The 26,536-nt window shown below is 41.1% G+C and overlaps 1 protein-coding gene across 2 annotated transcripts in view; it reads left to right on the plus strand.

The window, feature by feature from the left end:
* The first annotated feature begins 4,097 nt into the window (after positions 1-4,097).
* The window catches only part of RBPMS (RNA binding protein, mRNA processing factor), a 253,392-nt gene continuing 230,953 nt past the window's right edge, over positions 4,098-26,536 (plus strand). Inside the window, exons 1-3 of one of the 2 annotated variants that reach the window (XR_015156417.1) lie at positions 4,098-4,251; positions 7,921-8,029; positions 22,630-22,774. The gene's annotated coding sequence lies outside the window, so the exon portion shown is untranslated. Of the gene's footprint in view, positions 4,252-7,920; positions 8,030-22,629; positions 22,775-26,536 lie in introns of those variants that run through there. The other variant, XR_015156416.1, reaches the window with a different exon arrangement.

A 26,536-nucleotide genomic window follows, 5' to 3' on the forward strand; every position in this document is an offset into this window, starting at 1 on the left:
CACACATTTGGAGGTGGTGGCAAAGCTGAGATTAGAACCTAGGTCAGGCAGTGAAACCTCCTTTCAGAAGACAAAAATCCCCTCACAGAAAGGAAGCAGAGACTTCCCTTGCGGCCCAGTGGTCAGGACTTTGCCTTCCGATGCTGGGGGTACAGGTTCGGTCCTTGGTCGGGGACCCAGAATCCCGCGTGCCTAGTGACCAAAAAACTAAAACATGAAACAGAAGCAATATTGTAACAAAATCAATAAAGACCTTAAAAATGGTCCACATTAAAAAAAAAACCAACCAGAAAGGAAGCAATTGCACTTCTGGGTGAACACGTCTGGGTACAGAGGGTGCTGGTCTTCCTAAAGTCCCCTCCTTCATATCTCCATCATTAGTACTGGAGAGGGTACTAGAGAGGAACCTGAAGCAACGCACAGGACCAGCTTTTCCAGTTAAGCTATGATCTCTCCAGGCCCTGGTTGTCTTCTTTGGCACTTTTGAAAAACATCCATCGCCTCTGGAGATCAGGCTGGCAATATATAAAAGAGAGCTATAAAACTGTCCCTACACTTTGACCCAATGGTCCCCGCTGAGGAATAGACCCCAGGGGAAATATGCAAAAGAGAAAAGCAAGTAAATAGCACCGAGAGGTTTACGGTAACACCATTCACAACAGTGGAAAAATGGGGCATGACCCAATGCCCCAAATTAGGAAAAGGTTATGCGAACTATCGTACATTAAGACAATGGAATGTTATGTTACTATTAAAGGGAACTGAGTTTACAGATTCTGTTGATACGTCGAAAGGCACATGTAAGATAATCGCAAGAGAAAAGAAAAGAATGTGAAAGAGTATGTTCACCCTGACCGCGGACATAAATCAGTCTGTGTGCTCATCGATAAGGATCAGAAGCCCACAGAATGCTGCAGATAGTTGGTGCTCGACATTTATAGCATTTTTTCCCCTCTAAACTCCATAGTACCTTGAAAAAAGATCCATTATTCACGTTTGTTCCCAGGGAGGAGAGAGGGGATTTCCTCATTCCGGGGCTCAGTATGTGTCTGCAATGTAATATGTCTGTAGGGAGAGCCAGTAGCTGGCTCATCCACATGATAGAAACATGGTGTTCAGGGCAAAGGGAGGGGGTGCCTGGCCTACACTCACTGGGCCATCTCTCTGTAATCACAGATAGTTCTGGGCCCCGCACCACAGGCCAGATGAGAGCCCATTTCAAGGAGGATAACTAGCATGTGTGGTGACTAAGGATCATGGAATATGGCAAGAGCTTGAAAAGCCTGGGAATATCTGGTCTGAAGCAGAACAACCTATCAGAGACCCAAGAAACTCTCCTCCAGCCCTTGGGAAGCAGTCATTTGAGAGAGGGTTGGGCTTTAGTGGGTTGGGAAGACCTATGGACAGAAGTTATGGAAGAGCAGACTTCAGGCTGACATGAGGAATTCAGTACTCAAGAGGCGGTGAGTCTCACACCACTAGAAGAATGGGAGCAAAGCATGTAAATTTCCATCACATAAATGGCCCTCCAGTTTGACCTTCACCAGCTCCAGCAGAATTACGCATCAACCCAAGGGACAGACACAGTTCCTCTGATTCACTGAGGCCTGAGGGAAAAACATGGTAAAAATAGAATATTCTGCCCTCCATGTACCAAGATAATTTTACTGACCTGCTGTCAGTGGGGTTTCCATTGTCAGCTGTTTTCCTAGGACTGATCCTAAGTGTTTACAAAGTGATGTTGTGGAGAACTACAGACAGGCCAGAGGTACAACCTATAGCTTTCCTGTTTTCCAATGGAAAGAGAATTATCCTGAATTGAGCAGTATCCATGATCTTTGACCTCATCAGTGACGCAAACAACTATGTCTTCAAAAAATTTACCCTAACAGAATGTTGTAGTCTAGTGGCTTCTACACTGTTTAAAATGAGAAGCCCATCAGTAAAAAAAAAACAAAAACAAAAACCTGAGTATGTACCCCTAATGTCTGGATGTTAATACACAAATTTAAACATGAACTGGCGCTTCCCAGGTGGCGCAGTGGTAAAGAATCTGCCTGCCAGGGCAGGAAACACAAGGGTCATGGTTTTGATCCCTGCGTGGGGAAGATCCCCTGGAGAAGGAAATGGCAACTCACTCCCATGTTCTTGCCTGGAAAACTCTATGGATAGAGGAGCCTGGTGGGCTACAGTCCCTGCAATCGCAAAGAGCAGGACACGACTGAGTGACTGAACATACACACCCATGAACTACTGTCAAAACATATTAAATATCCACAAAGGTCAATTTCTTTCCTACCTATCTGCAAAAGTATATAAACAGAAGCTCCAGTATTTTCTCTCTAAGCTCCTTGGATCATTTTACTCACCCCTTCCTCCCTGCCCTCAAACTTGAATACTCACTGAGAATCCATAGCTCATGCCAACAGAGAGGTCAGTCTGATAATACTGGAGCAACTATAATAGGAACAAACACATCGGGCTTTAAGATAATGGGAATATCTAATAAACACTACTACCTCTGGGAAAAAACTGGATCTATTGGTAGGTATTGGAGCTGTGATTTGAGCAACTTTCCCAAACCAGTTTAAAAGTATGATGAATAAAATCTTATACTAAAATATGTGCAACTTTATAACAACTAAATAGAAAGCTTTAAAAAGTAAAGGATAAAAAACAAGGGATCTCATCACTGAATGTCAGTCGTGCTACCTACTGAATGGATGGATTCATCTATTAATTCAGTGTTTATTAAGAACCTACTAAGTACCAATGAGCATTGTGTGCTAAATGTTGGGGATACAGTAAGAGGAATAAAAACAGAGGGCCCCTGAGATTGTGAGATGATAAACAAGTGGATGAGACAGAAAACACACATGCAGATAAACAAATTTCTGATTATAAACTGTGGTCCGTGCCATGAATTAAATAAGCAAGGTGATATGATACACAGGGATGGGAGGAGGGAAGAGACAACTTCAGAGAAGGTCCCCAGGGTGGGCTTCTCAGGAAAGTGATGCTGAAGATTGAGAAGAGGCTGTCACACGGAAGAGGGGAAAGACCTACACAGCACATTGCCAAATGCAAATCGTGACACCCAAGGGCCCAAACCAAAGGGCAAACTCACGCTCACCTTTTAGTTGGAGTCCATCATGTATATTTTCTTATTTTTTTAATTTTTTGGCTGTACTACATGGCATGCAGGATTTTAGTTCTTTGACCAGGGATTGAGCTGGTGCCCCTGCAGTGGGGGCACCGAGTCTTAACCACTGACTGCCAGGGAAGTCACCCATCATGTATATTTTAATGCCCTCTAGGGTGGCTTCCTTGGTGGCTCAGTTGGTAAAGAGTCTGCCTGTAATGCCAGAGACCTGAGTTCGATCCCTGGGTCGGGAAGATCCCCTGGAGGAGGAAACAGCAACCCACTCCAGTATTCTTGCCTGGAGAATTCCATGGACAGAGGAGCCTGGTGGGCTATAGTACATGGGGGTCACAAAGAGTCGGACACTCCTAAATCAGAGTTGTTTTTTTAGGCTCCCAATGCACTGAGTGAACAGGTATCTGGTGCTAAGAACTTCCCTATAATTGGGCCATTAATGTCCTCATTCAAGGAAGCACACACACTCTCGTCTCCTTGGTCAAGGCTTCCTGGCAACCTTTCTGGATGACACCGAGACAAGAAGACTTCACAGCTACAGACAAGCTTCCCACTGGCCCTGCCCATGGGGAGCCCTCTTAGTTGAGCAGGGTCACCCAACCCACACCAGTGGGTACAGCAAACAAAACTGTGGACTTGCTCTAAAGTAGTTCAAATTCCCTGCAAGGGCACCTGACTTATCTTAAAATGTAAAACACCTGGATTGAGTATGTTGTTTCCGTGGCTGCTGAAGACGTAAATGCATGGTCGGTAGGTTGGATTTATGAGACGGTACCATCTGGGATTCACATTCTGTCCATTAGGTCGAGCTAAGTGCTGTCAGGAATGCGGGAAGAGCCATGCTGAAATGGGGGAGCAGATAAGCAGTTAAGGCGCCTTAAGTGAACCCAGCTGGACGAGCAGGCCCATCAGTAGCAGCAGCACACCAGGCAACCCCGCTGAGTCAACTTCAGACTCACTTAACCCTCAGACGTTCGAAAAGCAAAACATCAGTCCTTTGCTGTTTCATCTCACTGGCTTTCTCTGCACTCTTACGTGACGAGAAAACCGGAAGAGAGATCACCCAGACACACTTCAGACTGCAAAGAAGAAGGGTAAGTCTGACCTTGAACTTGAACTTGACTCACACTCTAGGATTTTGTGGAAGACTAAGCACCACAGCTATGACTCTCAGAGGTTCATTGACACTTAGTTCAGTTTTGAATATCGCCAATGAAAGGGTAAGGAGGAAAGTCCCTACATTCTGTTTATAGAAAGATAACCCTGAAGTCAGGTAAAAAAAAAAAAAAACTGGGTATTAAAATAGTATTAGAAGAGAAAGATAGCTTTCTAATGGGACCAGGAATAGCAGAGACATTTCTGGTATGAAACCTTTGTCACTTTAATGTCAAAGAAACATGAGAAAAGGGAACCCTCGTGCACTGCTAGTGGGAATGTAAATTGGAGCAGCCACTGTAGACAACTGTATGGCTGCTGTTCAGTCCCTCAGTCGTGTCCAACTCTTTGTGACCCCATGGACTGCAGCGCGCCAGGCTTCCCTGTCCTTCACCATCTCCAGAGTTTGTTCAAATTCACGTCCATTGAGTCGATGATGCTATCTAACCATCTCATCCTCTGCCACCCGCTTCTCCTTTTGGCGTCAATCTTTCCCAGCATCAGGGTCTTTTCTAATGAGTCGGCTTTTCACATCAGGTAGCCGAAGTATTCAGAGAAGGCAATGGCACCCCACTCCAGTACTCTTGCCTGGAAAACCCCACGGATGGAGGAGCCTGGTAGGCTGCAGTCCATGGGGTCGCTAAGTCGGACACAACTGAGCAACTTCACTTTCACTTTTCACTTCCATGCATTGGAGAAGGAAATGGCAACCCACTCCAGTGTTCTTGCCTGGAGAATCCCAGGGACAGGGGAGCCTGGTGGGCTGCCGTCTATGGGGTCACACAGAGTCAGACACGACTGAAGTGACTTAGCAGCAGCAGCTTAAGTATTGGAGTTTCAGTTTCAGCATCAGTCCTTCCATTGAATATTCAGGGTTGATTTCCTTTAAGATGGAAGTACCTAAAAAAACTAAAAATAAAACTACCATATGATCCAGCAATCCTACTTTTGGGTATTTTTCCAAAGAAAACAAAAACATGAAATTTGAAAAGATGTATGTACTCCCACGTTTGTGTGCATGTAGTCACTCAGTCGTGCCTGACTCTTTGCAATCCCATGGACTGTAGCCCACCAGGCTCCTCTGTCCATGGGGATTCTCCAGGCAAGAATACTGGAGTGGGTTGCCATTTCCTCCTTCAGGGGATCTTCCCACCCAAGGGATCGAACCCAGGGCTCCTGCATTGCAGGCAGATTCTTTACCGTCTGAGACACCAGGGGAGCCCACCCCATGTTTATTGCAGTGTTATTTAAAATTGCCAAGATATGGAAACAACCTAAGTGCCCGTCAATAGAGCAATGGATAAAGAAAACAGTATGTATGTAAATACAATGGAATACGACTCAGCCATAAAAAATACAATGAAATCTTGCCATTTGTGATAATAAGGATGGATCTAGAGGCTAGTAGGCTAAGTGAAATCAGTCAGACAGAGAAAGACAAATACCATATGATTTCACTTACATGTGGAATCTTAAAAAAAAACAGATTTACAGAGAAGAATTGGTGGTTGCCTGAGACAGGGGCTAGGGATGGATAAAATGGGGAAACAGAGTCAAAAGGTACAAATTTCCAGTTATACAATAAATACGTCCTGGGATGTAATGTACAACGCCCAAATTACTATAAATAATAATACAGTGCTGCATATTTGAAAGTTGCTAAGAGAGTAAATCTTAAAAGTTCACATCGAAAGAAACAAATTCTGAAACTTTGTATAGTGAGGGATGTTAACCAGACTCCTTGTGCTGGTTGTTTCATAATATGTACAAATATTGAATCATTATGCTGTATAACTGAAACAACATCATGTTTTGTGTCATTTATACCTCCATTAAAAAAAACACAAGTGGTTGTATAAAAATGTAATCTGGAAAAAAAGAATGTAATCTGAGCCATTCTCAGTAATCGTTTACACACTTAAAACAGAGAGCAACCAAATGCACAAAAATTCAACCAGGGAAGAAATGTGTATTCCAGAGAATGTAGACCAGAATTGGTTTGATTTTGATTCCCAGCAAAACCTAAAAATTAGTGAATAACAGACGGTAAGTAAACCCTGAGAAAAGGAACAAGTGAAAGATACAACCAAACTAGCTTCAGTTATTTTAAAAGATTTTTTTAAGATTAATTTAAAAAATAGAGACGGCTGTGTCCTGTGTGCTATGATTTGCAATAGATGTGTAACAAAATCCCTCAGGGTCTCTTGGTCAGAGGAGACACGTGGGTCCCATGTAGAGGTGACGGGATCTGTGGATGATAGAACAAACTGAGTGGGCTGTTGGCCCTGCGTGAGCCTAAAGAGGGCTCCCCACTGTCTGGCCCTAGTCCTGCTTGCTGAACTGTTTTTGCTAGCCTCCCAATGGACACACGGAAGACCGTGTATCCTGTTTATGATTGATGCCACGTTATAGGGGACTGTCAGCACACTGGAGGATTCCACCCAAGCGTCCACGCATGAGCTATGGGAGCTTTTATGGGCTTCGATTTCCTTCTCTGAGTCTCAGCAAATGAGAATACCTCCTAGAGGCTTTGCGAGAATTAGACTGCACAGCAGAAGTTAATCACCCAGGAGAGAGATTCAGTAAATGTGGATTTCCTTCTAATTTTTAGGAAGGGCTGGGATTCAATATTATCTCGATAGCTGAGATTGATAGATTAAAAATCCGAAACAAAATATAATACAATACACACCTTATCTTAAAATAGACAAAGGGTAGCCAAGGGAGAATAAACCTAATATCAACTTTGATTAAAAAATAGAAACCCTGGGAATGTTTTAATTGCCTACAAGTTCATGGTAAAAGGGTAGCTTTTAGACTTCTTTTTAATGTATCTGATTCTGGAATTTTTATTTTTTTATTTATTTTTATTTTTTTGCCACACATGCAGGGAGGGATTGGGGGCAGGAGGACAAGGGGACGACAGAGGATGAGATGGCTGGATGGCATCACTGACTTGATGGACGTGAGTCTGAGTGAACTCCAGGAGTTGGTGAGGGACAGGGAGGCCTGGCGTGCTGCGATTCATGGGGTCACAAAGAGTCAGACACGACTGAGCCACTGAACTGACCGACTGGCCGACAGGGTTTGAGGGGATCCTAGTTCTCCCACCAGGGGTGGAACCCCAGCCCACAGCACTGGAAGCACACAGTCCTAACCACTGCACCACCAGGGAACTTCCAGAGGTAGCTTTTAAAAAGATACACAATCTGAAGATACCTACAGTAGGGCTGATGTAGCGTGGAAGAGGGCTGATGGCTGGGTGTTGCAATTAGACAAAGTTTGCTCAGTGAAAGAATGCGTTTCCTAAAAGAAAAAGCTGTTTGTGGATGAAATTAGTTTCCGCATGAGGCCGTGGCACCTCCATTAGGCTCTCTAGGAGGAAAGTACTCTTATTTAAGGTCTTTCAAGGTCTCTCTCAGCAACACCTGGGGTCCCTCATTCCTGGGCTTCTCTCCCGTGGGCTCTGCCCTGGAAGAGAGGTACACATGGCCTTTGCCTGGGTGCTGCCTAACCGCCCGAGCTCCTGTGCAAGGAAGCTCTTCTCATATTTGGAGACTTGGTCTGGCAGCATCACCATGTAGCATTATGATTCTGTTTCTCACCAGGATGAGGCAGTAATAAAATAAAAAGAGAGCAAGTCCCAGTTCTGGAAAGACTGCATGTCTCAATTTCTGCTCACCTTTGAGTCACGTGGAGGTGATAACAAGTACTCAGGTAATGTCTGCACTGACCAAGGAGTAGACCTGTGTTTGCAACATTGTGGTAATCATCAGTTCAAGATACTGTATATTTATTGAGTGATCAAACTGATCTCTTCTTTAAAAATACTTATTTATTTTATTTTTATTTGCTTGGCTCTGCTTAGTCTTAGCTGTGGCATGGAGAATCTTTAGGGTTAGGGTTAATTTGCAGCATGTGGGATCTAATTTCCCAACCAGGGATCAAATCTTGGTCCCCTGCTTTGGGAAATCAGAGTCTTAGCCACTGGACCACCAGTGAAGTCCCTGATGATCTCTTAATAATGAAAAATTCTATAATTCAAATTTGATCCTGTAGGTGACCCTTTTCTTGCTTCTCCATTAGCTGAAAGTATTGTAACAATTTACATCCTAGTCTCATAAACTCATTCAGGAAGGACCATTGAGTCTTTCCTGGAACTTAGTTATTTTTGAAAATTCAAATTGACTCAGATAATGTACTTTTCAAATTTTGTTGTTTACAGAAGTAAGTCATTACTGAGTCATGTTTATAGTAAAAGTAGGCAAAAGGACAGTAACATACTTAAATAAAAGTAACACACTGCATTGAGTCTGTACAGAAATAAATTTGTTTCATATTTACAAATACAGGTACTCAAAATGGACTTCCTTTAAATAAGGTCTTTCTTCTTATCTGCCACCATATTTAGTACATGCCAACGTTATTAAAAACAAAGCTATTTTTTAGTTAAGGGAATAAAAATGCATTTCATCTGCTTTTTTTTTCCCCCCCAAAAAAGAGGAAATAATTTCACCATTCTTAAAGTGATCAAAAACATCCAAGTGGACTTTTAGGGAGTTTTCCAAAAGCAAAAGAAAGGGGAAGTTAAATAGAAGAGAATCTGGTACCTGAATGAATTTTTTCCCAAAATATAAAAGATTAGTTTTGCAAAAATCAAAGTGCAGTGTATCTCAGGGGCTCAGAATAGCTCCTGAACTATCTGGATAAGTATATCAGTTGTTATACAATTTATATTGCTATCAGTGTGAATCTGGTGTTAAGGCATGAGAAGAATACAAGCTCTATAAATGAGTATATTATGATTTTCTATTGGGACAAGTTGTTATCAGTCATTTTGAATCTCAGACCTTTGCTTGTTAAGCTTTACACTAAGCAGAGCTTCCAAATTAAGAATAGATTTGAAACACTTTCTTAAATTGCAAACCACGAGACTCCTTGATTGAATCTAACCTGCTTTGTTCTGCCGACTCTCTTGTTTTCACTGGCTAGCAGCCCCGACCCTAGACAGTGGGTCAGGAAGGTAGAAAGACACCCAAATATCCTCCCCAAATAGCTGACATACCTGTAGAGGCAGAGCTGTCTTGACTACACTTCACCATGCTGGCATTTTTCTGTCCAAGTCTTCTCCCACCATGGGAAATTGTCTGTGGACGAATCTATCTTCTAGTCCACTGGGTTACCTTTTCCTCAAAATTCTGTTTACCTGGGGTTCTTCCTTCCTCTCCCCAGAAATCTATTGCCTTCAGTCTTTCTCCTCCTCCAGTTAGCTCTCTGATTGAAAACATAAATATTGAATTTAGCATGACTTCTGGGTGCTGTTCAGAACAGTTCTAAGTGGCAAAATATCCCCTGCAAAAGAAGAGAGGATTATGGAGGTGAATGGTACTGAGAATGAATCTGGTGTGGATATACCTGTTGCTATGAGGATAAACCTATGAGAAGTATAATTGAGCTTGTAGCAGGGTCTACTAAAATATAACTTTTCTTTTCTTTTCTTTTTTTTAAATTTTATTTAATTTTTAAACTGTACATAATTGTATTAGTTTTGCCAAATATCAAAATGAATCCGCCACAGGTATACATGTGTTCCCCATCCTGAACCCTCCTCCCTCCTCCCTTCCCATACCATCCCTCTGGGTCGTCCCAGTGCACTAGCCCCAAGCATCCAGTATCGTGCATCGAACCTGGACTGGCATCTCGTTTCATACATGATATTTTACATGTTTCAATGCCATTCTCTCAAATCTGCCCACCCTCTCCCTCTCCCACAGAGTCCATAAGACTGTTCTATACATCATTGTCTCTTTTGCTGTCTCGTACACAGGGTTATTGTTACCATCTTTCTAAATTCCATATATATGCGTTAGTATACTGTATTGGTGTTTTTCCTTCTGGCTTACTTCACTCTGTATAATAGGCTCCAATTTCATCCACCTCATTAGAACTGATTCAAATGTATTCTTTTTAATGGCTGAGTAATACTCCATAACTTTTCTTTTCTTAAAAATTATTTTATTGAAGTGTAGATGATTTACAGTATTGTGTTGGTTTCTGGTGTACAGCAAATTGATTCAGTTATACATATATAAATTTATTCTTTTTCATATGCTTTTCCATTATGGCTTATCACAGGATATGAATATAGTTCCCTGGGCTATACAGTAGACCTTATTTATTCATTCTATATAGAGTAGTTTGCATTTGCTAATCCCAAAATTCCAGTTCATTCTTCCCCCACCTACTCCCCCTTGGCAGCTATAAGTCTGTTCTCTGTGTCTGTGAGTCTGTTTCTTGTTTGTAGATAAGTTCACTTGTCACATTTTTAGTTTCCGCATATAAGTGATATATGGTATTTGTCTTTCTCTGATTTACTTCACTTGTTGTTTAGTTGCTAAGCTGTGTCTGACTCTTTGCGACCTCATGAACTGCAGCATGCCAGGCTTCCCTGACCTTCACTATCTCCCGGAGTTTGCTCAAACTCATGTCCATTGAGTTGGTTAGTATGATAATTTCTAGGTCCATCCATGTTATTGTAAATGGTATTATATCATTCTTTTTTACGATTGAGCAGTATTCCATTGTATATGTATATGTATATATACACACCCACATCCATTCCATTGTGTGTGTGTGTGTGTGTATATATTTATCATTTCTTTATTTATCTATGGACATTTAGGCTGCTTCCATTTCTTGACTATTGTAAATAGTGCTATACTAAACATTGGGCTAAAACATGAGTTTCTGTTTTAAAAAATCAAATGGTATTTTATTATGTGAATGTTGTATACACATAAAATCAATGATCAAGAACAGCTTCAAATAACCTGTGGATGGCCCATTACATTAGTAAGCCTTGCGTTGCACTGCGGCCTGATTTCAAATTTGCAGCACTGCCTAAGTTCAATGTCAGATATCTCAGTTTGCAAAGATCCTTTGGCTCTCTCTGTGTAAACAAATGAGACATGCTTTTTTTCTCAAAAATGATAATCACACTATTTGTAGATTGAACCAAGGACATGGGTAGAAAATTTAATGGAAGGGATGGAAGAGAAACAGGAGTTAATGTTGATGTTTCAGGTGCTAATAGGTTTAGGGGAAATTAATAAGTTCAGTCATGAAGACATAATCTATAAACTGCTAACATAATGTCCATGTTTGGTGTAGGTACAAAGAAACCAGCTGAGAAGAGAAATTCTGGGAAAGGGACATTGGGACAGAGAGCGATGCATTTGGATGGGAAATTCTCACCTTGGAGGGTGAGATATTTAAGCAGACGTTTCTGACTCAATTGCAGATTTCCAATCAGAAGTTGAATATGACGATAAGTAAATTGGGTGGTGCTAGTGGTAAAGAGCCTGCCTGCCAATGCAGGAGACGTAAGAGACCGAAGAGATGCAGGTTCGACCCCTGGCTTGGGAAGATCCCTGGAGGAGGAAGTGGCAATCCACTCCAGTATCCTTGCCTGGAGAATCCCATGGACAAAAGAGCATGGCGGACTATAGTCCATGGAGTCGCAAAGAGTCAGACATGACTGAAGTGACTTAGCACGCTCGCACTGGAGACAGACACTTAGCCGTCATCCACACAGGGGTGATACTTAAGGCTCCTAGTAGATAAGGGAGAATGATGACAGTCCCTTTGATTTTTATAATATAAATCTTTTCATTGCCTTCTCCTCTGGTGTGTAGCCCATTACTATGTCTCTTCTGTGTCCATCTATTTTGGTTTAGCTTATGTGCTCACAGTGGGTAAGAATGTGTCTAACTCACTTTGAACAGTACACAATTCAATACCATTGCTAAGCAGGCTCTCTCTCTCTTTTTCTTTTTTGTAGTATTTATTTTTAGTTATTTGGCTGCATCAGGTCTTAATTGCAGTACGCAAATATCTGATCTTGGTTGCAGCATGCAAACTCTTAGTTGCAGCATGCAAACTCTTAGTTGCAGCATGCAGGATCTGGTTCCCTGAACTGGGATCCAATCTGGGTCCTCTGCATCGGGAGTGTGGAGTCTTAGCCACTGGACCACCAGGGAAGTCCCGCCAAGCAGGCTCTTAATGTGTACATTTCTCATCCGGATCTGAGTTGGTTTGACCTGGGCTTGGGGAGGGCAGGACCCAGCTCCAGGACACAGATCATGGAGTTAAGTACGAGCAGAGAGACAGGGTTGAGAATTAAAAACCCACTCAAAAGGCAGCGCTGTTGTGAAGGTCCTCTGAGGAGTCAGAATCCAGGCAGAAGACCATCAGAGGGCAAGCAGAACAGGTTAGAAAGGGAGGGCAGAAGGTTTAATGAGTAAGGAGGAAATAGATAACGTGTGATGGTTTTCTCTGAGCTTCTCCACCAGGGACATGTTCCTGAGTGTATGATTTCAGAAGCTCTGACACACTCTCTGCATAGTTCACCCAGTATCTCGGGCTTTGGAGCATGCTTCCGGACGTGTACCTTCCCACATGTGAATTAGTGTCTTTTCTTACAGTCAGTTGTGATTTTGACCATCTGCAAAGTACTAAATTGTAAGCATCTCAATGGCAGGGATGTGTCAGAAGCGCCCCTGCCCGCCCCCTTCATGGTCTACCCTGGAACCCTTGAGGAGCTGCCCCAGGCCTCCTGCAACCTGGATTGGCTGAAAGCAGGGTCTACTGGGTGCCCCCAGAATCAAGGACTCATTTTGGTAATACTAACCGAGGACCTCTCCCTCGCTGTACCTTTCTCCTCCCCCACATCATTCTCTTCATACCCCCAGGCAACCTCCTCACTCCCCAGCCCTCACCAAGCAGGCTCTTAACATGCACATTTCTCAGCCAGATCTGAGTTGGTTTGGCCTGGGCTTGGGGAGGGCAGGACCTGGCTCCAGGACACAGACCAGGGAGTTGAGAGTGAGCTGAGAGACAGGGCCCTGGAGGAGGATGTTAGAGAAAGCCATCGCATGTTATCTCTTTCCTCCTTACTCATTAAACTTTCTGCCCTCCCTTTCTGACTTGCTCCGCTTGCCCTCACACTCCAGGTCTCCTCCGGCTGGGTTTGCAGCTTTCTCTGACACAGCACTTTCTCTGAAAAACCCTGCCTCAGGCTAAACGGCCCCCAGGCTGAGAATCTGCACTTTTGCTCAGGCAGGCTTGCCCAGTGCATCCCAGAAAGAGATCTGGTCCTTCTTGTGGTTGTCCACACTCTTGGCTCTGGCCTGTTCATCCCACATTTCTGACATCCTTGCCCCACTTCCTCCACTATGAAGGAGAGTGAAATGCTAAAGGTTGAAACACTTACATCCTGTTTTAACAGATATATGATCATTAGCAAATAAATATAATAAAATATAATTCAAGTGAATGAATAAAAACAGCTCACCTTTGGGTGGATATAGCTTTGGGGTTAAATAGAAACTTTTTTGCGTAAAATTAGAACCAGTTGCTGTGTTTTCAGAAAAGGCTTTGCTTCGCCAAGCAAATTGGCAGAGATGTTCTTACAATAAAAGGACCACATCCTAATATCTTTTCCTAGCTCCAACCTATAAAATGTGGTCTCTATGGCATTTCCAAACATCAGGGAATTATAACTTCCTCTCATCACACCACCAACATTGCTAGGAACAGAAAGAGACAAGCCAACATCTTTATTAATTTTTTTGAATAAATTGTTACTGTACACATGTCAAGTGTTAGAAACTGGGCTAAGCACTATGAGAATTACAGTTGCAGAGATGCTCTGATCCCTGGTCCTCAGGCACTCACAGTCCAGCGGGGGACACCAGACAGGTACATTTAGCCACGCTACAAGGCTGTGTGTCGTAACTGTCATGGGAGTGAGTTGGGGGGAAATCATGTGCCGTGGGTTTTCAGAGGAGGGAGAGAGCATTTCTGGCTTAATAGTGGAAGTTCCAGTTGAGCTTGCCTTTTGCTTATTCAGTAACTATTAACTGGATGTCTCTGAGGACTGGGGACTGTGCTTATTGTTGGGGGACACAAGAGTGGGCAAACAGCCATGGCCCCAGTGGCTCCCAGGAGAGCCTAGAGAGAAAGTAGACCTTAAAAGATCACACAGTAAGGGGGTGTGTGCCATGGATTGGGAGATTGGGATTGATATTTATACACTATTGATACTGTGTAAAAATAGATAGCTACTGAGAGCTGGCTGTATAGCACAGGGAACTCTAGTCAGTGCCCTGTGGTGACCTAAATGGGAGGGAAACCCAAGGAAGAGGGGACATATGTATACCTGTAGCTTATTTACTTTGCTATACAGCAGAAACTAACAGTGTAAAGCAATTATGAAAAAGTGAAAGTTAGTCACTTAGTCGTGTCCGACTCTTTGTGACCCCAAGGACTATAGCCCACCAGGCTCCTCTGTCCATGGAATTCTCCAGGCAGGAATATAAGGGTTGCCATTTCCATCTCCAGGGGATCTTCCCGACCCAGGGATCGAACCCGGTTCTCCCACATCGTGGGTGGACTCTTTACTGACTAGGTCACCGGGGAAGCCACTATACTCGGTACTGATTTTCCTTCCTGTGAAGAGCTTGTCTCAGCCCCTTCCTCTTCCTCTCAGGAGTGAGTTGCCAGAGAGCAAGCGTTCTCATGGACTCCCAGCAACTAAACTCCAATTTTAAAAATCACACAATATATAATAATAACTTATGGTAAGTTGCAGGAAGGAAGTCAAGGGAGTTAAGAGGGCTCAAAGAAGGGGGTCAGGTCAGGGAAGAATTCCCTATGGAAGGGATGACAGCTGAGATGTGTAAATGAGTAGGAGTTAACTGGGGTAAAAAAGAGAAGAAAAGCAAGAAGAAAGGAGAAGGGAATAGGCATTACTGTCAAAGGGAACAGCACATGCAATGTTCTTAATGTAAAAATAAATGGCAACTTTGAGATGCCCCATGGAGCGAAAATAATAGGGAAGAGGGAAGAACAGGAAGAGACTGGAGCCAGGCCTCTCGGGACCTGGGGCGATAAGCACTTTGGTCTTGATGCCAAGAGCAGTGAGAAGCTACTGAAGGAATTTAAGAAGAGAAACAAGACTTCCCTGGTGGTCCAGTGGTTAAGACCCCACCTTCCAATGCAGGGGGTGTGGGTTTGATCCTTGATTGGGGAACTACCAAAAAAGAAGAGGAGAAACAATCAGATTCATCTGTTAAAACACTAATCTGGCTACTTTGCCAGGAATGATTATTTCTAGAGCTGCAGGGTGGGTGCAGAAGACAATTCTGCTATAGGCAATTACACTGGTCCAGGCAGTGGGTGACGATGGCATGGGAGGAGAGAAGTGGGTGGATGGTGGAGATAAGTGGGAGTAAAAAGCTGGTACCAGTTCTTAGTGGTAGGTTGCAAGAATATGGAAGCCTTTACTCTCAATTCTAATTTTCCTTCCTATAAAGAGTTTGTCTGAGCCCTTTCCTCTTCCTCTCAGGAGTGAGTTGCCAGAGAGCAAAAGTTCTCATGGACTCCCGGCAGTGACTGAAATGAACATGCCCCTTGGGACTGGGATGTGAGTGGATCTGCTTTCTGTGTAGCTGGGGCGCCAAAGCCATCTGGCCCTCACACTGAATTCAATCCTCAACTCTATCAGTAAAGCCGACCTCCTGGTCTTCATACATCCTCTTCATTTTCTCAAGTTTTTCACAACTTAGGAAGAGAGATGCTGTTTATCAGGGAATCCTCTGAAACTCCCAATAGACTAGAGATGGGACATCCATAATGGATGAATCAGATTTTGACAGAAACAGAAGGGAAAGCATTACAGATATGAGGACAGCCTAAGGAGAGAGGAAAGTGATAGAAAAGCCTACAAGTCGTGAGGGTGGAGAAGGGAGGAACTAATCTGGGTAAAGCTGAAGATCTATGTGGAGAAGTTGCTACAATCAGGCTGGAAAGATTGGATTAAGATTATAGAAGGTTCCGAGGGATGTGCTAAAAATTTTGGACTTTATTCTATAAACAAAGGAAAGTCATTAAGGTTTTCAAGAAGATGGCCTGAGCTAAACAGCTTGTGGTGTGTTGGGTAGGTTGAGCTTGGAAACGAGTTAGTAAATTATTACAAAGTCCTGAACTAATGTGGGAATGATGAAGAAGAAGCAAATACAGACATGTGAAGGAAGAATTAGCAGGTTTTTCTTAAAAGATGAGATGTGATGGGTGATAAACAAGATAAATTTAAGACGGCTCCAGGGTGTGCATTCTGAAAGCGGAGAGAACAAGAGTACCATGTGGATGTTGGGAAGAAAATGATTAATTCAATTTTAGACACCCCAGGAAAGGGACAGTTGTGCGGGACAAAAGAACATGAGGGCAGACAAGTGGAGCATGCGGGGATGACACTGAACCTCTATCAGCTAAGGGCATCTCCCTCCCCTGTGGTTACAACGCGCACTTTCCCGGGTCGGGGGTCCTAAGGTGATTGTTGGTCTAGAGGGCTTTAAGCATTTACAAGCTGAGTTTACCTTCCAAGAATGGGAGAAGACAGAAGAAGACAGTTGCCTCGTCCAGACACAGGAATAAATTTTATTTAATGGGTTAACATTTAAAAGTCAGGAACTGATTTTCAGCAAAGATATCCAGCCTGAATGGGGAAAGAATAGCGTCTTAAATGAATAATGCTAGGAAAACTGGATGTCAACATGCCAGAGAATAAGGCTGTACCTTTACCTTACATCACATATAGAAATTAACTCAAAAATGGACAAAGACCTAGATTTAAAAGCTAAAACTGTAAAACTCTTAGAAGAAAACAGAGAGGCAAATCTTCGTGACCTTGGATTTGGCAGCGGTTTCTTTAAAATAACACCAAAAGCAGGCAACAAAATAAAAATAGATAAATCAAACTTGATTAAAATTAAAAACTTTTGTGCCTCAAAAGACATTATCAAGAGAATAAAAAGACAGCCCAAAGAATGAAAGAACATATTTATAAATTGCATATCTGACAAGGGTTCACTATCTGGGTTATTTATTTATTTGGCCATACCATGCAACTTGTGGGATCTTAGTTTCCCAATCAGGGACTGAAACCATGCCCCCCGCCATGGAAGCAGAGTCCTAACCAATGGACTGCTAAGGAATTCCCTGGGTTATATTTTTGTAAATTCCCGGAACTCAGCCACAAAAAGATAACGGAGCTAATTTAAAAATAGGCAAAGGATGTGAACAAACATTTCTCTAAAGAAGATATACAGATGGCCAATAAGCACATGAAATGATGTTCAACATCACCCATCATCAGGGAAATGCAAATCAAAACCACAGTGAGACAGTACTCGATACCTGCCAGGATGGTGTAATAAAGAATGAATCCTTGTACATTTCTGATTGGAATATAATATGGTGTAGACACTGGAAAACAGTCTGGCAGTTTCTTAAAAAAGTTAAACATAGAATTACCAAACGATCCACCAATTGCACTCCTAGGTGTATACCTAAAATAATTGGAAGTAGGGGCTGAGGTATGTACACCAATATTCATAGCAGCATAACTCACAATAGCCAAAAGGTGGGAGCAACCCAAGTGTCCCTCACAGATGAATGGGTGAACAAAGTGTGGTAGAGCCATACGATAGAGAATAGCAGTCAGCCTTGAAAAGGAGTGAACTTCCGATGTATGTTACAGCATGAATGAACTTAGAAGATACTATGTTTAAGGAAATGAGTCAGATACAGAAGGACGAATCTTGTACGATTCCACTTAGATGAGATACCTAGAAAAGGCAAATTCACACAGACAGACAGTGGACTAGGAGTTACTCAGGCATGAGGGAATGGGAATGGGAAGTTACTGCTTAGTGGGTACAGAATTTTGTTTGGAGTGATAAAGTTTTGGAAACAGTGCTGATGGCTGCACGACATGGCACTTAAAAATGGTTAAAATAGCAAATATTCTTACCACAAAAGGCCAATAATAGTGGAATAACTAGATAAATGCAATAATTATATTTTTATTTTTTAAATTGTTTTATTTTTTCCTTTTTTATTTTTAGTTGGAAAATAATCACTTATAATGTGCTAGTTTTTGCTGCAGTGATAATTATAACTGTCCTTTACTGACTGCTGTCTGCATGCCAGGAGCTTTACCAGTATCATCCAATGTTATCTTCGTAATAGCCCTATAAGGGAGATGCTATTACTATCCCCATGTTATGCAGAAGGAAACTGAGGCTAATAGAAGCTAAACGATTTCCCCAGAGTCACCAAGCTGGTAAATAGTGTGAAAGTAAAATGATTTCAAGTCACTTACTTAGAAGTTAAAGGAATTCTGCTTTCTTTTGTTGTTACAGTTACATTTTGTATCTAGAAATAATATTTCTAAGAAAATAATGTTAATAAGACTATAATTACTTCTAAAAAAAGTGGTTTTAGAACAACAGTGAAATACCAATTTCTGCCTCTTTAAAAAAAAAGTATTTATTTATTTCATCTGGCTGCATCAGGTCTTAGCTGCAGCGTGCAGCATCTTTTGTTGCAGAAGTGCTCGGGCTCTAGAGCGCTCCAGTTCAGCTGTGGCACCTCGAGGGCTTAGTTGCTCCAGGGCATGAGGGAGGTTAGTTCCCCAACCAGGGATGGAACCCTTGTCTCCTGCATTGGATTCTTAACCGCTGGACCACCAGGGAAGTCCCCCAATTTCTGCGTGTATGTTAGTCACTCACTCCTGTCCGACTCTGAGACCCCATGGACTACAGCCCACCAGGTTCCTCTGTCCGTGGAATTCTCCAGGCAAGAATACTACAGTGGGTAGCCTTTCCCTTCTGCAGAGGATCTTCCTGACCCGGGGATAGAGAACCCAGGTCTCCTGCATTGCTGGCAGATTCTTTACCATCTGAGCCACCAGGGAAGCCCAATTTCTGCTTATTTAATCGAAAAGATGTAAACCTGTATAATAGCTGCTGTTTTTGAGGATGTAATGAATTGAAAACCTTTGAACAGCAATCTGGTAATGTAAATCAGTACAATCCTTTTAGAAAGCCATTTCACAAGATATACCAGAATACTAAACACTCATTTTCAAAGTTGTTCTACTTTTGGAAATGGATTCTAAATGAGGCTCTACATATATAGAGAAAGTGAACTATGCAAAGGTATTCATTGAAGCATTGTTTAAAAAATGGTTAAAAAAAAAAATGGTTGTTCCGTTTGATACAACCCTGGGCTCCTCAGGAAGCCCATATTATTTTTTTTAAATAAAATGTTTAAAATCCTTATTTTTATAAGATCCTTATTTTTTTTAAGATTGAAAAGGGTAAAAACAAATTGAAAACAGTCTAAACTCCTCAAAAATTTTTGAATACATTATTATATATTTATTCAGCAGAATATTGGAGAAGGAAATGGCAACCCACTCATGTTCTTGCCTGGAGAATCCCAGGGACGGGGGAGCCTGGTGGGCTGCCGTCTATGGGGTCGCACAGAGTCGGACACGACTGAAGCGACTTAGCAGCAGCAGCAGCATTCAGCAGAATAAATTTCTTAGAATATCACATATAATATTTGAAAGTACCTTTTTACAAGGTTGTTTTAAGAGTTAGATTAAAAATTGGGTGTCCATTATGAGTGTAGTTCAGAAAAAAATAGTATACAGAAGAGAAAAATAACTTTAAATAAATAAACAAAAAATTTCAAATGAGATTATCTTTCAGTGGTAGAATTCTGTAATGTATGGAATTCTTTTATCTATTTCTCATATATTTTAAAATGAGCATATATTACATTACAATTGTAAAATAAACTTTAAAAAAAGTATAGTTAAAAAGGATCAAATTCATATTCTTCTTCTGGATTAGTGAGCGAAATTAAAGATTTTCTTTTCTCATCTTCAAAGATGGTATGTTCTTTCTATCACATCTTAAGAGCTCTGGTGTGATTAAAAAGACTGATAAATGACCAAGAAATCATGGGTCATCAACTACAACTCCCTGAGGAATGAGCAGAAAGCCCTAAGCCTTGAGGTTACATTAAACTAATGTAGAAAATTAGTCATGTTAATCCACCCAAATTACATACACGGTACTTCATTTATTGCTTAGTTATGTAAAGACTCAATACACCAATGCAGTGAAATTGAAACAAGTTTTAATAACAAACAGCAACGGAGGTTTCACTAAGTGAAGCAGAGATACGACCGGAAAGATTTTGAAATGATTAAAATTTTACAAAGAGCTGAAGACAATGCCAACACAGGGAAAGCCCTTGGCTGATTTATAGCCAGATCACCCCCTGTTGGGGTTGGCACGTGTGCCTCGGGTGACCCTGGAAGAGACCTGGCTGAGACACGGGACAGAGCTAATGATTCCATCAAGCTGAGACCAGGGTACAATTAAAGGAACCCTTATCCTAAATGGACATCACACATTTGTGATTCTGTCTGTGTAAGATTTTATTTCTACCTCAGGCTCTGTCCTGTGTCAAAATTTGCCAGTGATTTTTATGAATCCCTTGACGATTTTACACAGATCCAAATGATGCCTCTGACTTCTTAATATCCCTATTTAGCCATTAGATTTTGATGGATCAATTTAATTTTTAATATTGAGCATATTCTATATTTTAGACCAGGGAGTATAAAGCCATTCGGCAGTTAATGAGTTTCATCATTACGTACAAGCCAATGAACGGTGTCTTATTTAAACTGGGCAAACATTAAGAACATACCCAGAACATTTTTTAAAAACACTCTATGGCATATGGCAAACTTTCATGATAGATGTGAAAAAAGAAAAGGAAGAGAGAATTGACAGTGGGGAGGCCAGAAGGAGACACCTCCTCAGCCTACTTTTTTACTGGAAGGAAGTTCTGTGGGTCAGGGGAGGTGGGTGGGCACGGAGCGGACCTCCTAGTTGTATCCATCTTTCCTATAGATTTATCACAGTGCCTGAGGTGCTACCATTACCGTTTTCCCCTGGAATCTTGAAAGCTAATCATGTTTATGGTTCTGCTGTGAAGATTGCAAAGAGCCTCTGGGAAGACTTCTTTTTTAATACCTCCAAGCAGGCGCTCTAACCAGTTGATTGAGATTGACTGGTGGACCTTTAATGGAAGAGGTTTGGGTTTCCGTTCTGCCTCGCCACTTACTAAGAATGACCCAGGGCGGGTTATCTTCTCCAAGACTCAGTTTCTCTAATTATAAAACAAGGATAATAATATTTACTTCGAAGGGCAGTTGTAAGGAGAAAACAGATGTAAAATAACCACAACAGATGCTACCTGGGCTTCCTTGGTGGTCCAGTGGATGGGAATCCACCTGCCAGTGCAGGGGACATGGGTTCGACCCCTGGTCTGGAAAGATTCCACATGCCCCAGGGCAGCTAAGCTTGTGCACCATAATTGCTAAAGCCTGTGCACCCGAGAGCCTGCGGCAAGAGAAGCCACTGCAAAGAGAAGCCCACACAGCCACAAAAACCCAGCGTGGTCATAAATAAATAAATGATACCTCTTTCAGCACAGCCACATGGGTCAGTGGGAAGCTCTTAACTCCCGACTGAGTTTCAGCAGCTCAGATCACGAGCTTCTCCAATAGAAGAGTTTTTGATCTAGAGGCCTCCAAACTTGGAAAGCTGGAGATATGTTTGTGTCATAAAATGAGATACTCAGACACACACACTTTATTGTTGTGGTTCAGTCGCTAAATCATGTCCAGCTCTTTATGACCCCGTGGACTGCAGCATGTTGGGCTTCCCTGTCCTTCACTGTCTCCCTGAGTTTGCTCAAATTCATGTCCATTGAGTCGGTGATGCTATCTAACCATTTCATCCTCTGCCGCCCCCTTCTCTTTTTGACTTCAATCTTTCCCAGCATCAGGGGCTTTTCTAATGAGTCAACTCTTTGGATCATGTGGCCGAAGTATTGGAGCTTCAGCTTCAGCATGAGTCCTTCCAGTGAATATTCAGGGCTGATAATACTGCAAGGAGAACCAATCAGTCCATCCTAAAGGAAATCGGTCCTGAATAATCATTGCTTAGACTAGACAGAGCTTTGTTGGATCAACACTTTAGAGACTGTGATTCAGGAAGTCTAAGAGGCTTTGGAGGTCAAGAGTATAGATTCTGGAGTCAGACTGCCTGACTGGGTTCGAATGCCAGCTCCCTGGCTCACTGTGTGTCTGTGAGCAAGTCATCAGTCTTCTCTGACCTAAGTCTCTTCATCTGTAAAATTGTGGTAATAACAGTAACCTACCTCAGATAATTGTTAATGGGATAAAATTAGTAAGCGTGGGGTAGAGCCTAGCATCTGATATTTTTAAAAAGCAGTAGATCATGAGATGCAGCTGAGCTAAAATCACTTTGCTACAAAGCTCTTTTTAATTAGCTTCCAACCACTGGCCCTTAATGTAATTTCAGAACTAAAAACAGAAGATTCGGGGACATCAAAGAATAATTTTTGGCAAATGACTGATCACTGACAAGGAAGATAAAAATGAGGTGGCATTGCTTTTTGATCATGCCTTATATGGATACATTTATGAAACACTGGACAACCTTCAAGGTAAACCATTTACGTCAAGAAGCACAAAGTCAAAAGATTGGAAGGAAAACTGAAAATTACAGGATTGCACTTGACAAATCATAAGTAAATTAATCATTGCCAGAAATGTTGAACACTGCTTGAGTTGGACATTGAAAGTCAAGGGAAGAAGATATACCCATCTTAAAACGGAGAGAATTCCATAAATTAGATCCAGATACATTAAGAGCTTCATACCTGTATATTACAAATAGACCAGCTCCTCTAAGTGTCAGAAATTGAAAGTAGATAATATGTAGAGAGGAAATTTCTGTACTTTTAGCAATTTAGTATGTTATCCATACTTGCAAAATTCAGAGACTCTGTCGGGCATTTCTTACAGCTTCTCTTCCTTGCTTTTTAAAATTGCCCTTTCCAAATTCCTTTCTCTTCTTCTTATGTGCCATCATTTACTCGTCTAAGCTACTATAACATCAAAACCCATCGAAAATCATGGCATCTAGGTATTTACACAGCATATTTTAATTGAAAACTTTTTGTTGCAATAACTATAGATTTACATGCAGTTGTCTGAAATAATACAGAGAGTCTCTTTATCCTTTATCCAGTATTCCCTAGTGGTAGCACTTCACAAAATTATACTATGGTATTATGACCAGGTAATTGACATGGCTACAACCCACTGATCTTATTCAAATTTCCCTAGCTTTATTGATACTTATTTGTTTGCATGCCTGTGTGTTTATTAAGTTCTATACAATTTTATCATCTGAACAGGCTCATATATCTGCTACCAGAGTCAAAATACTGAATATTCCAACACCACAAGGATGCTCCTTTAAACCACATCCACCTCCTTCCTGCCCTACCCCACCCCCAGCCCCAAGTCCCCTACCCTGACATCTATCTTTCTCCCATTTCTAAAATTTTGTCCTTTTTTGAAATGTTACATAAATGAAATCATCCACTGTGCAACCTTTGGGGACTGGCTTTTTTCAGTTAGGATAATTCCCTGGAGAGTCATTCAAGTTGTCCTGGGTATCAGTAGTTCATTCCTTTTTATCGCTAAGTGGTAGGAAAGATGTCCCACAGTTTGCTGCTGCTGCTGCTGCTAAGTCGCTTCAGTCATGTCCGACTCTGTGCGACCCCATAGACGGCAGCCCACCAGGCTCCCCCGTCCCTGGGATTCTCCAGGCAAGAACACTGGAGTGGGTTGCCATTTCCTTCTCCAGTTGCACAGTTTACCTGACCGTTAACCTGTAGGAGGACATTTCGGCTGATTCCAGCTTCTGTCTATTACAAACAAGACGTCCATGAACATTCATGTTCAAGTTTTTGTGTCAATATAACTTTTCATTTCTCTGGGATAAATGCCCAGGAGTACAATTGCTAGATCATAAGGTAATTGCATGTTTAGCTTTCTGAGAAACTGCCAAAGTGTTTTCCAGACTGGCTATATTTTTTACATTCCCACCCACAATATACAAGTGATCCAGTTTCTCTATATCCTCACAAGCATTCAGTGTTGAGATTTCTTAATTTTAGTCTTTCTGATAGAGGTGTAGTGATATCTTGTTGTAATTTTGATTTGCATTTCCCTGAGGGCTAATCATGTTGAATATCTTTCATGTGGTTATTCGCCATCTGTATATTCTCATCAGTGAAAGATCTGTTTGCGTCTTTTGCCCATTTTCTGATTGACCTTTTTTTATTTTGCTGTTGAACTTTGCAAGTTCTCTGAGTGTGTTTTATACACTAGTCCTTTGTCACGCATGTGATTTGCAAATACTCATTCCCAGTCTGTAGTTGATCTTTTCATCATTTCAACATGGTCTTTTGCAGAGGAAATGTTTTCAATTTTGATGAAGTCTGCCGATCTATTAGTTTTTCCATTTATGTATTGTGCTTCTGTGTCAAGTCAAAGAGCTCTTTGCCTAGCCCTAGACCAAGATTTTCTCTTATGTTTATACCTAAACTATGTTACAGCCTTACATTTTACGTTAAATCAGTGATCCATTTTTAGTTAATTTTTGCATAGGTGTAGAGTTTAGGTCAAGCTTTGTTTATTTATTTATCTTTTGGCCTCTGAATGGCCAGTTGCTGCAGTGCTATTTGTCGAAAATGTTCTCCTCCCTCCATTGAATTGCTTTCTCACCTTTACCAACAATTACTGACTGTATTTCTGTGGCTCTATTTCTGGAATCTTTATTCTGTTCCATTGCTGTGTCTATATCTCTACCTTGATTACTGTAGGGATACAGTAAGCCTCAATATAGGGTGAGTCATTCCTCCACTTGATTCTTGCCAAGATGGTTTAGCTGTTTTAAGCCCATGACTTTCTTTATAGATTTTAGAATAAGCTTCTCTATGTGTGCAAAAGAATCTTGCTGGGATTTTGATAGGAATTGTATTAAATCTATAGGTCAGTTTGGGGAAAACTGATACTTTAAATATGTTGGACTTTCTAGCTATAATCACAATATGCGTATGCGTATTCATTTATTTAGATCTCCTTTGATTTCTTTCTCTGAAGTTTTGTAATGTTCAGCATACAGATCATGCTTTATGTATATTTAAATATTTTTCCTTTATTTGAGCGATTGTAAGTGGCATTGTGTTTTAAGTTTAATTTCTGTAAGTTTACTGTCAAACTGAAATGCTATAGTATTTTTGTGTGTTGATCTTATATCCTAAACCTTTGCTGAACTTATTAGTTCTAAAAGATTTTTTTTGTAGACTTCTTGAGGTTTCTACATAGACAATCATGTTGTCTGCAAATAAAGGTAATTTTATTTCCTATCTAATCTGTCTACCTTTTAAAAAAATTTATTTTTCTTGCTTGTTGCAATAGATAGAACTTCCAGGACTATGTTGAAAAGAGTGAGAGTAGACTTTTTTGCCTTGTTCCTGATCTTTTTCTTTAATTATTTATTTTTATTTTATTAAATTAAAAAAAAAAATTGGCCATGCCACATGGCATGCAGGATCTTAGTTCTCTAACGAGGGATCAAACTGGTGCCCCTTGCAGTGGAAGCGCAGAGTTCTAACCACTGGACCACCAGGGAAGTCATGCTCCCTGATCTTAGAGAGAAAGCGTTCATTTTTCCATCACTGTGTTATTAGCTCTAGGGTATTTTGTAGATGCTATTTGTTAAGTTGACATATCTCCCTTGTATTTCTAACATTCTAAGAGTTTTATCATGAATCAGTTCTGGGATTTACCAAATTATTTTTCCTACATAAAGTTGATAAGGTCATACAATTTTTTTCTCTTCAGCTTGTTGATCTGGTGCATTATCTTTATTTATTTAGAAAATTTTTAATTGGAGTATAGTTGCTTTACAATGTTGTGTTAATTTTTTCTTTATTTTTGAATGTTGAACCAGCTTTGTATACCTAGAATAAATCTCATTTGGCCATGGTTCATAATTCTTTTTCTGAGAGATATTGTTTTGGTTTTGTGGTTGTTGTTTTGTTTTTGTTTTGAATACATTTTTGAGTTTTATTGAAATCTTACATGAACAAGAAATTGTAAATACAATCACATCAAAGAACAAATTGTCACGGCTTTGACGTTTAAGCCAAACAAATTTTGTAGGGCAGGTTTCAAAAAAGTGTGAAGTTATAACAATTTAAAAACACAGTTGACCTACTTCTAGGAATGCAAAACATACAATCATAGGTTATTTTCAGTACAAGAAAACTTAAATTTGTTTGCTTTTAATTTCTTCAAACTACTAAGACAAAGCACTAGCTTGTATTTTTATTTGCTTTTGTTATCAG

Source organism: Bos grunniens, chromosome 27, assembly GCF_055505025.1.
Source record: "Bos grunniens cultivar Pamir isolate PY7600 chromosome 27, Bosgru_T2T1.0, whole genome shotgun sequence".
In the NCBI taxonomy this organism is placed as follows: domain Eukaryota; kingdom Metazoa; phylum Chordata; class Mammalia; order Artiodactyla; family Bovidae; genus Bos; species Bos grunniens.